At 36.4% G+C, this 12167-nt stretch overlaps 1 long non-coding RNA gene across 1 annotated transcript in view; it reads right to left on the minus strand.

The window, feature by feature from the left end:
• LOC118740428 overlaps window positions 1-12167 on the minus strand; it is a 19140-nt gene continuing 6973 nt past the window's right edge. The window contains exon 3 of the long non-coding RNA XR_004993135.1: window positions 1-11. This is a non-coding gene — a long non-coding RNA (uncharacterized LOC118740428). The remainder of the gene's footprint in view (window positions 12-12167) is intronic.

The following is a 12167-nucleotide window of genomic DNA, read 5'->3' on the forward strand; positions in this document are numbered from 1 at the left end:
AAATTGCAACGCTTACATATTTATTAAAAAATACTTTGCGGTTCAAAATTCGAAATCAGAGACATATAAACGTACCTACTTGCATATCAATTGCGCATTTACTCTACATGAAATTGGTAATATACTTACATATGTATGTATATATGTATATAGATATATTCACATTCATTTGTACATGCATATTTATGTGCATATGTGCTTCGGCAACAATTACACTGTCACCACTTGCAACACGACCATGCTGGCTAATCTATCCAGGCTATTTGCATATTTACATATGTATGTGGCAGAAACCTGTGCGGTCCGATGCAACTCCTGCCTCTCGTTTTTCCGCTTTCAACTTTTTTCCCATTTTTCTTTAGTTGCGGCTACGCTATGACTTTAGCTTTATGCCACTCACGTTGTTGCAACAAGCCATCAACAGACATTCTGCTCATGCAATTTTTGTATTTGTTCTTTCAGTTTACTATTGCATTTGTGCTGTGTCTCTGCTCGTTGGCTTGCCCATTTACTTGTCCGTCCGCTATTGTTTTCATTCCTATGAAAAATCGTGTCTGTTAGTTGCTTTTCGATTTTTATTATGAAGCCTTTTCATTTTACGACCACCTCTCACACAGACTGGTCTGCAAATAAAGCCAACGGCCAGTAGTCACTAGCCGCCAGTCGCCAACCACAAGGCGGCAAGCGCAAATACATCATCGAGTGATATCAGCGCCAGCGGCTGAGACAGGGACAGAGAAAGATGCCGAGGCATAAGCAGCAACATTTGCATCTTGAGCAGCGGATTCGCCTGCTATACACAGGATAATGCTGAGCACGTTCTTAATGAAAGTGGTATTGGCAGCAGTAAAGTGGCGGCACCAACCAGCGCTCGTGAGTGCACTGCCAACGTCAATGCATGTATTTGTTGCCAACTATGGCAATGGCTTTGACTTAGACTTTTCCACGCTTTCATTGCAGCTACAAAATGCTGGGAAGCAGCAAAGTCCACCAAACACTGCTTATTCTGCCACATCGCGCCAATCTGGCCATTGGCAACTTCCAGTTTCTATTTCGCTGTCAACATTTGCATTTATTCTGCTGCCAATTCTTGTTTCATTTCAGCCGACCAAATGACGATGATGTTGGTGGCGGCTATGGCGCATTGGCCAGCTGCCAAGAATTATTATGTTCCGCGCACCGAGTGCAACAACTGGTTTATTACTATATTTTTTTTAATTGCCTAGTTTTCTGCAAAGTATGTACTTGCATATGTACTTATGTACTTATACATAGGAACTACTTTTTATTTTCATTTCATTAGTAGAATATTGGGTTAAAATTGTCGGTGGCCTATTTTCGTGCTGCGTTTGTGCTTTTTGTATGCTGTCGCATTTGCGTGCCACAAATTCCGTTGCGTGGCGTTCAGAGGCAGTTGATCAGTTGAACGTCAATGCGATTTGTCACAGACATGCAATAATGCTTAATGATGCGCATATGGAGTGGGACAATTTTAGTTTGGAATGTAGAGCAAAAGGCGAAAAACTCGTTTAATACATATGTATATATAGTAAGTACCAGGGACCGATCATAACAGTTATTGATGAAAATTGTCATTGAAAAATTCACTATGATGATAATGTTCTACAACTAAGTGAAACATACCAATCAATTTATTTTTTCACCGATAATGAAATTTAGAAATAAATTTTTATTTCTAATTTTTATGCAAAATAAAAAAAAATAACAATTATTTTTAATTTTTATTTTTTAAATCCAAGCTAACAATTATTTTTGATTTGTATCTAAACAATCTGCAAATAACAGTTATTTTTAATTTTTATATTGTATGTCTTAGATAACAGTTAGTGGATCTTACTTCTAAAAAACAACAATATAAATCAGTCACCGACTTTTATTTTTTTCGTCACACGTATAAAAGTCATTATCATTTTTCGCAGTTAAGGGGGTGTTGGAGAACTAAAAGTTTACTACAACTTATACAAATGACTTTTATGAATATGATTTAAAAAATAAAAGTCAGTGACTGACTTATATTGATGACTTTTAAGAGTAAGAGTCACTGGCTGATTTTTATTTATTACTCTTATAAATAAAAGCCTTATCTAAGACATTTAATTTAAAAATCACAAATAAATGTTATGTGCAGATTATTTAGACAAAACCTAAAAATAATTGTTATTTTGGATTTATAAAATAAAAAATTAAATAAAAGTTAAAAAAATAACTGTTAAAGAGCGATATTTTTTTATTAAAGTTGTAACTGTTACGGTCCCTTGTATGTACTTAAATATGTTTGTTAAAACAGATTTGTTGGTCACCATATGAGCCGTTTATTTTGAAAGTACCATAAGTTCAGTGATCATTTACATGGCTCGAGCTCTGGTCCATGCATTATTCTACAAAGATTATAGACAAAGTTTCTTCTCAGCAGATAATGGCAAACCTTCGAGTGTACTTCTGTCTTATAATATCCACTTGCCGCTCGAAGATGTGATGAAATTTTATCGGTACATACACACGCATTTGTATGGCAATATAATATCTGGGCCAAATATGTACCTATCAAAACATCTATCTTATCAGCCAAATCGTTTGCCAAACGAAGATAACTATGCTACAGAAGAAATGCCTACTCTTTTGGACGATTATTGAAATAAATTCAATAGTTAGTAGAAGAAGATGTATAGACATGGTCCTGTCGAATAAATAAAATTCGAACGCCTGAAGTAGCCGTGACAAATGATATGTGGACCAAATGAAATAATTACTTATGAGATGTTCAGGTTATTATATTCCACAGCATATGATTGTATATTAAGGGAAGAGATGCACACCATCCTCTCAGTCGATGCCGATGGAGGTGATATCCCATGACCCAACCGTGACTGAGCACTAGAATATGGTCGGAGGTAAACACACCTCTTGACTGAAAGCTTAATTTTGATCTGATTAAGGATCAGAAACGACGACCACTCTATAAACGCCAACCACATCTGAATTCAGCTTTGAAAACGTATCATGAGCGTGTTGTACAAACGACTAAAGCCTTATCAGGGTGGCTTTAAACATAATAAAACCACCATAGATCAGGTATTTACCACATGTCGACGTAACATCGTCTGTGTAAAATGACGTTGAGCAAAACGTACCGATTTGTCAGAATTGTTTCAGACATGGGTACTTCATTTCAAGGGACTTTTTAATCTGATCCTGAAGAAGATAAAAAGAGCTTCATCACTAAACCTCACATAAATAATTTTTTACCAAGCCTTGGCCATGTCTTACGAGAGGACGCAACTACTTCAGGCCTGAAAGTATTCGATGGGAAATGTGCTTGCTGTGCAGTAGAAGAGAAAGGCTTCCCTGTAATAGTACGAGCAAATTAGTAATGCCGTGATATAGTAGATTAAGTTGATTTTTGCTCCGAAAGCTGTTTTGAGATATTTTATTGGAGTCGTTCCAATAAAAGTCTTGGATAAAAATAATTAACTCTGGATTTCTAAGATCTACAACATTTTTTCACAAATAAAAGTATTTCTGGAATGAGTTTAGCCCTTAACTACTCCGAAAAATAAAAAGTAATGTATATTTCAGGCGGGTTATTAATTTTGGCATTATTCTAATTTTTATTTCAACAGACGATTTGATAATTTGAAGAAAGTATAAGCTTTTTATTTAGGATGACGCGGCTTCGATTCTTGTTGAAGCCTACAAAGTTAGATGGGAAGGCGTGGTGATTTTTGAAATAGCAGCTATTATTTCTACCGCTTGGACTTGGTTGCTTTTTCATGTTTCCTAAAAGAAATGTGTAGCAGTTTTTTAGCTAACGGACCCTCAATAATAAGACGATAACTTCCATCCCTGCAAGGTTCCCTTGTCACCCGTACCGTATTACTGCGAGATCAAAGGACATGCAGTTTCCGATGTACTGAACAGGGAAAGCTTATCGGATGTTCTTACAAGACAACTTTATGGACTCAGTTGGTCTTCTTCGCCTTATGCAACGAATTGTTCTGACAATGGAGACCGAATTCCGGCTTTGCCTAGAAAAGAAAGGCTCCGCTTATTATGTGAAGGTGAGTGCAAGCTGGTGGTATCGTGGTCTGCCAGGTAACGAGGCATATTAAATGCATTCACAAGATCTTCTTGGTTGCAGTGTCCCTAACTAATTAACTTTATACCTACCAAGATAACTGATCATTCACCATGAGGAATGTAATAGTGGTACATCTCATTATCTAGTATGGCTGTATTCGGCGATATGGGAACTTCTAGCTGTAAGTAACTGTATTGATATCTGCAGGTATAAGAAAGCTTTACTAAGCTACACATCATAGTTTTGAGAAAATCTATCGTTATCGTAGGCTCCAATTGGACATTTCCTTCTTTCCAGTTCTTCCAGGGCATCATTTGCAAGGACAATCCAGAGAAAACGCGAAGGCTCTATTAATCTTATGCTGGATAGCATGCGGGAGAACAGCCTAAACAGGTTATACTTGACTCCGAGGTTCTTCTTTTTCCATTGCGTTCGTGGGCGCCTTTTCTTTCGTTCTCTACGCATGGGTGTCGAGTCGAAGGACACTTCACTATGTATGTATATTGTGGAACAAATGTTGTTAACCAAGCGATATTCTGCTGAAATCCGCAATAAAATCTGCGTTTTGCAAACTTTAGTCCTAAAATTTCCGCGCCCATATTTAGGGATTTGTCGCCTTAAAGAAAAATCTTGCCATACAAATATTATATCTGGATAGGCATTCTATCGGAATCTGCAATAAAATTTTACTTTTTGCAAAAACTCGATGGTTAACACCTTACCAAATATATGTTAACATAAGTTTTGGAAAACAAATTACAAAAAATTGCAGATTCTCACAAAATAAACCATCTTGTCATAAAGAAAAATATTTCAAATATAGTTCTTGAAAACCCCCATTTTTTTGTACCACGTTTTTAATAGAGAATTAAACAAGGATTACGATGGTATAATTTTAAATCCCTAATTTACTGGTCTTCACTAGGCAAATTAACTTCAAAATGTTCAACTGTTAATAGCTAACTTAGCTTTAGGACAACCTTGACCATCTAATATATAGAAATGTTAAGTCCGTTTCTTGGCTTTAAAATATTGTTAAGATGAAGTCTCTACGATCAGCAGAACCCGAGATATAACGATTTGAAGAAGTACATGATAAGTCAGAATCGCGAAAAAATTTAAACTTTGACAGATCATATCTCCGCAGAAAGAAAAGAAGAAAATAATTCCTCGATGACGTGTTAGCTTATTTCATGTATAGAAGCCACGAAAAAAAATTTAAGCGAATCGGAGACATGACATAATTTTTTTTACGAAATCCATCCGACTTAAAAAAGAATGGCTCATATACCCTTTTTTCGCAATGTATACTGAGCTTTGTGTGACAACATCAAGGCCCACGCCACAAATCGGAGGAGAAACTCGGCCAAACACTAACATATGTGTAAGCGCCAATCTATTATTATTATTATACTGAGGATATAAAGTACACATCTAGGTCTAAGAATATACTCATAATACTTAGTATTTTAATAATGTAATTATCGAATTCACAGAAAACACGCTTCCAGTTATGCAATAAATTATACCATTATTTTATAAAAAAAAAAACAATCCTATTACTCCTGTATCGATATTTATCTTTTGTTCTTTTCTAGCACTCCCCCCCTCATTCCCATTCAATAAATTTGCAAATATTAAATTAGCTTAAACGCTCACGTTTCGCAATATTTATCACATAATCTTCCTAAAGCGGGCGCTTGAGCTGCCTCGAATTTCAGATGAAAAAAGCGATGTGCACACATTCAATCAGAATCAATGATTGCCGAGCGTTCGTGTATTCGGCATCTTTTTGTTGCGCATGCTGTTGTTGTGATATACAAGATTGCCGCTCAAATTTAACGTGCAACAACTCTCTATGCCCACTGCGTCGCCGTAGCTTAACACACGCTAAAGCAATCAAGTTTTTCTGCTAAATGTGGCCACAAACAGATTCGGCAGATGCTGTGTTCTTATATATCAGCCGGCAATAATTGGTATTAAGTAACCTAAGTACCCACCATTACATGAAGGCAGCGCAATCTGGCTGTCAGTAAGAGTCCCGAAGAAGAGTCTGCTTATTCACGTTGCTGTTTGTTTCTAGCAGACTGCAATGGGTAACGCGAAAGCTGCATGAATGAAATGCGTCGTGCGCACACGCGCGAATTCTCCAAGTTGTAGCACTCCATCTATGAATCGAGCAACCTTTCGAACGACATGTGAGCCGGACTAACTTGTTGCCAGCAGTACGCTGTCTGAGCGTCTATCTGTCCATTCATTCGCTCGTTGCCCCTCGCCGTGTTCGCCCTTAGAGCTGCCTGCGAAAGTATTGGCTGACTGCCTGCGGCAATAAAAATAAAATAAACTATGAAATACAAGGCAATGATTGTTGCTCACGTAAACGTCCGTTGCCCGTTGCTCAGTGCAGTCATTCCAACGTGTGTCGATAAATTTGAATCAATTTTCAACTTCTCGTTCACTGTTCGCGCGTTCGCTGTTGTTGATCTTTTGTTTTGCTTTTATTTGAATCTTTTGCTCCACTCTAGGCACACAATGCAATTTCGCGCGGCCACAGAAATGAATAATTACGTACTACCGAATGCACAATACTTACATTTGTTGTCTGTGGTTTTCATTGTATTTGTGTGTTTTATTTTTTCAAGTTCCTAGGGCATTCTAACGAGTGTATTTTGTTTTTTAATAGACTCGGGCAGTCAGATTTGCAATGTGTCTAAGCGCTAGGTACAGTCTGTGCACGGCGCGAGAAGCAGCAGAAAAAAGTCATGTTGGGGGCGTGTGCGCAGAAAAAGGAAATAAATCAAAGGAACAGCATTGAAATGTGTTGTTCGTTGCTTTGTTATCATTCTTGAGCAAAAACGAAAGACTCAATACGCAAACTTCAAGTTTTGAATATTCTGTAAACTAAAGACTTAAGAAACGAACTTCATATGTTGAATATGCATTATTAGCCTGCCGAATTCATTGAGACGCGGCAGATTACAAGAAAAAGTACACACATGACTGCATTTATATATACAAAATTTTAGTATTTACATTTGTATTAAGTATTTGCTAAAATAGCGAAAAATACACTTTTTCGTCGCACCAAGAATCGAGTCGCCATATGCAGGGACGACAAATGGAAGTTGGGTTGGCTATTGGTCCTACCCATGACAGTCGGATCTACAAAAATTGGAATAACCCTGATCTATAACTGTCACTCCAGCAGCATTTCCAAAAAATATTGTGAAATATGTCTATGCTATTACAACGCCAACAGTGAGATGGGTATAAACCAGTCCCTTCAGTAGAAATGAAGCAGGGTTTCACTTAGATAAAAATGAGTCCAACCGCTTAGTTTATATGATAAACAAATTAAATCAGAAGGGTCCCATTCCTCATCACAAGTTGCATCCAAATGACTCCACTCGTAATTCCGTAACCCTCTACGTTCATGCCGGCACCTGCGACTGAATGCAAGCGAAAAATATGTCGTTCTTAGTGCCGAAGTTTATTGTTGTCCAACTTAAGATCCGATAACACAATTATTTACTTATTGTATCACCATTTCTCTCTTGGATACTATGTAGATCAAATCCAGCGGAACCTGCGATGTTCCATTGGTTGCAGAATTAGTTTGTAGCTACTACTCAAGCGTAGGCTAGCTTACACTACTGCCACCCTCCTTGCACCAAGCATTTATAACTAAGCCGATCACGTTCGGTAGGAGCTGGCAACATCTGAGCATTAATCAATGAAGCTGCAAACAGCCTTCTTCGAAGCGTCAGCGATTTGATGCCCCACACTCTGTTCAACTCGTCAAACAGTTATGAGTATCCTCATGCTTACGTTCAGCTATTACTAAATCGTCAGCATCTTGTTCCTGATGATCTTATACCACATCCTGTCCAGTGCGCTTCTCAGTGCGGTGCCTAACTGCGAACCCAGGATAGGAAACGGGAAGTTGCCTCCCTTGGGCACAAGTTTCTAGACTATATTCTGTCCTCTGTATTGTTAATAAAACAAACTTACTTTTACCACCAGCAGAAGACAAGAAGTGATTGATCTAACCTTAACCAACGAAATTGTGGTAGATTAATTCAATAGCCGCTGTGGTGCAATGGTAAGCAGTGCGCGCTTCTACTCCGCAGGGCCTGGGTTCAAGCCCTGGTCAAAGCAACATCGCAAAAAATTTTAGAAAAAACGGTTTTTCGTAACGGCGGTCGCCCCTCGGCAGGCAATGGCAAACCTCCGAGTGTATTTCTGCCATGAAAAACAGCTTCTCATTAAAATACAATCGCCGTTCGGAGTCGACGTAAAACTGTATGTCCCTACTCTTTGCGTGACAAAATCAAGGCGCAGACCACAAATCGAAGGAGAAGCTCGGCCAAACCCTAACATATGTGTAAGCGCCAATCTATCATTATTATTATTATTGTTATTAAATCAATAGATGGATTTTCTATTTGATCATCGATTTATTGAAAGCGGAAGAAGCGGTCGCATAGTGGAATTTTTAACATAACAAGTAAGAAAGTCTAAGTTCGGGCGGAGCCGAACATTAAATACCCGGCGCAAGTATTAAATATATGTTTTCCACCTTTCCGAAAGCTACCGCTACATGCTAAGCTGGGGCGTATCAACTTTAAGTAAATTAGAGTTCTTAAATTTCGAAATTTTGAAGTTTCAAGCAGTTCTGAAATTTACCGTTATATGAAAAGCATCCTCAATATTAGTCCGATTTAAATAATTTTCAAAGTTTTGCTTTTATGTGACAAGCACAATAACCATACCGAGTTTGGTACAAATTGGTGGAACGGTTACCGACATACATATATGTGATCATAAGTGGGCGGTGCCACGCCCATTTTCCAAAATTTTAAGATAAACGTATTTCTTGGTAAAGAATTGTTGCAAGCGTCAATTTTGAATAAATTAGCTTTCATATTTACTGATGTATCGAAGATTCCGTATTTCTCTAAACTACCCTTATATGGACTGTGGGCGTGGTTATTGTCCGATTTTAAAAATTTTCGGCCATTTGGTATGCTGTACCAAGCCCAACAACTGTGCCAAGTTTGGATGAAATCGGTGCAGCGGTTACCAAGATATACACATGTAACCATAAGTGGGCGTGGCTACGCCCATTTTTAAAAATTTATAATATTATTATTTTTGTCTAAAAATTGTTGCAAATATCAATTTTGAGTGAATAATCTTCAGTAGTTACTAAAATATCGCAGTTTTCGTATTTCCGAAAATTACCGTTATATGGGATGTGGGCGTGGTTATTGTCCGATTTTTAAGATTTTTGGCCATTTAGTATGCTGTATCAAGGCCAACAACTGTGCTAAGTTTGGAAGAAATTGGTGCAGAGGTTACCAAGATATACACATGTAACCATAAGTGGGCGTGGCCACGCCCATTTTCCAAAAATTTATAATATTCTTATTTTTCGTCTGAAAATTATTGTAAATATCAATTTTGAGTGAATTATCTTCAGTAGTTACTAAAATATCGCAGCTTTCGTATTTCTGGAAATTACCGTTATATGGGAAGTGGGCGTGGTTACAGTCCGATTTTGCCCATTTTCAATACCAGAAACCTACATACCAAATTTCGTTGAGATATCTCAATTTTTGCTCGAGTTATCGTGTACACGGTCGGACGGACAGACGGACGGACAGACAGACATGGCTTAATCGATTTCTCTATTCATTCTGAGCATTTATGCATACATTTGTGTATATCTATCTCGATTCGTTTTGGCTGTTACAAACAACCGTTATGTGAACAAAATTAATATACCCTTGTGCACAAGTGCGCTCGGGTATAAAAAACTTGGTAGTAGGTCAGGGAGACTTCTGAGCAGGGACCCAAAGAGAAGAGAGGTCATCTGGATTTTATATCACGCAGAAGGGCTAATAATAATAACAGCATTACGGCGGTTGCACTTTTGCTAAGCGTCTGGCTGAGCTTTCCCTTCAACTTTTGGTGTGCGTCTTAATGTTGTTACAAAAATTGAGGGACTTAGAGTTTCACGCCACCTTCGAATGGCAAATGGATTTTATGAGAAGCTTTTTCAATTAAAAGTTCGTTCATCTAAATTGAGCAGTGATATGTACAATATAAAAAAAATGTAAGTGCGCCTGGGCCACACTGGAGAAGTGAAACTTACGATACGAATCTCTTCTTTTCGCATAACCAATATACATAAATATGTACATACATACATTCATCTGCTTTTGCTTAAGGTTATATTTTTTATCTTTTTTCTACCTACATCCCTACCTCTACTACTGTTCGTTCTAATTACATTTATCTTATTCTGTTTTCCTTTATCTTCATTTTTATCTTTACACTCTATCGATAACAAAATCGATAGTAACATCCAACAAAATATAGCAAAATCGGTTATAATATTGGTAGCAAAATTGATTAGCAAATCGATTAAAATATTGATAACAAAATCTATAAAAATATCGATAAATAATCGATAACAAAATCGATAAATATCGATAGCGAAATCGACAAATATCGATAACAAAACCGATAAATATCGATAACGAAATCGTTAAATATTGATAACAAAATCGATAAATACCCATAAAAAGTAGACAAATATCGATGACAAAATCGATAAATATCGATAACAAAATCGATAAATATCGATAACAAAACCCATAAATATCGATAATAAAATCGATAAATATCGATAAAAAGTCGATGTATATCGATAACGAAATCGATAAATGTCGACAACAAAATCGATAAATATCTATAAAAAAATCGATAAATATCGATAACAAAATCGATAAATATCGATAACGAAATATATAAATTTCGATAACAAAATCGATAAATACTGATAAAAAAATCGATAAATATCGATTAAAAAGTCGATAAATATCGATAACCAAATCGATAAATATCGATCATAAAATCGATAAATATCGATAAAAAACTCGATAAATATCGATAACAAAATCGATAAATAGCGATAACAAAATCGATAAATATCGATAACAAAATCGATAAAAAAAGCCGATAAATATCGATAAAAAAAATCGATAAATGTCGACAACAAAATCCGTAAATGTCGATAACTAAATCGATAAATATCGAATACAAAGTCGATAACAAAATCTATAAATATCGATTACAAAATTGATAACAAAACCGATAAAGATGTCAATTATTTCATCGATAACTCCCGAGAATCCCGAAAATCTCGATAAAAGGTCGATAAATATCGATAACAAAATCGATAAATACCGATAACAAAATCGATAAATATCGATAAAAAAGTCGATAAATATCGATAAAAAGAATCGATAAATGTCGACCACAAAATCCATAAATATCGATAACAAAGTCGATAAATATCGATTGCAAAGTCGATAACAAAATCTATAAATATCGATAACAAAACCGATAAAGATGTCGATTATTTCATCGATAACTCCCGAGAATCCCGAAAATATCTAAATTTCCAAAATAGTTCCCAGAATGAGTCTGTGTCTCTCTCTATATCCTTTCCTCTTTAATTACCTTTATTTTAATCTTTCTTCCCCTATCTTCATCTTTACTTTTATCGGTATCCTCATCCTCCTCTTTGTCTTTACTTTTATGTTTATCATTTTCTTCATCTACATATTCCCCTTCACCATTGCCTATATATATAAGTAAAGCGTTTAAATTTACCTTGGTTTTCATTTTTGCCTTTATCTTCACGCATCTTTGTTTTTTTTATTTATTTTTACCTTTGCCTTTATCCTTTTCTCTATCTATGTATATACGTACTCACCTTTACTTTCATTCTTGTATTGGTCTTTTTCTAAGAGTTATTCTTTAACCTTTTATTAGTTGTATACCACATGCATACACACAAGTAGCAATTGTTTCAGCCCCAATCATTTCCGTTGCACCATTTCCTTTGCATCATTTCCGTTTCACCATTTCCGATGCACCATTTCCGTTGCACCATTTCCGTTGCACCATCTCCGTTGCACCATTTCCGTTGCATCATTTCCGTGTGCAATTTCCATTGAATTTGCCAATTTACTCCCAACAGCTGCTAAAGAAGTTT

Source organism: Rhagoletis pomonella, unplaced genomic scaffold (genome assembly GCF_013731165.1).
Source record: "Rhagoletis pomonella isolate Grant_MI unplaced genomic scaffold, Rhpom_1.0 Rhpom_scaffold_00006, whole genome shotgun sequence".
Taxonomy (NCBI): domain Eukaryota; kingdom Metazoa; phylum Arthropoda; class Insecta; order Diptera; family Tephritidae; genus Rhagoletis; species Rhagoletis pomonella.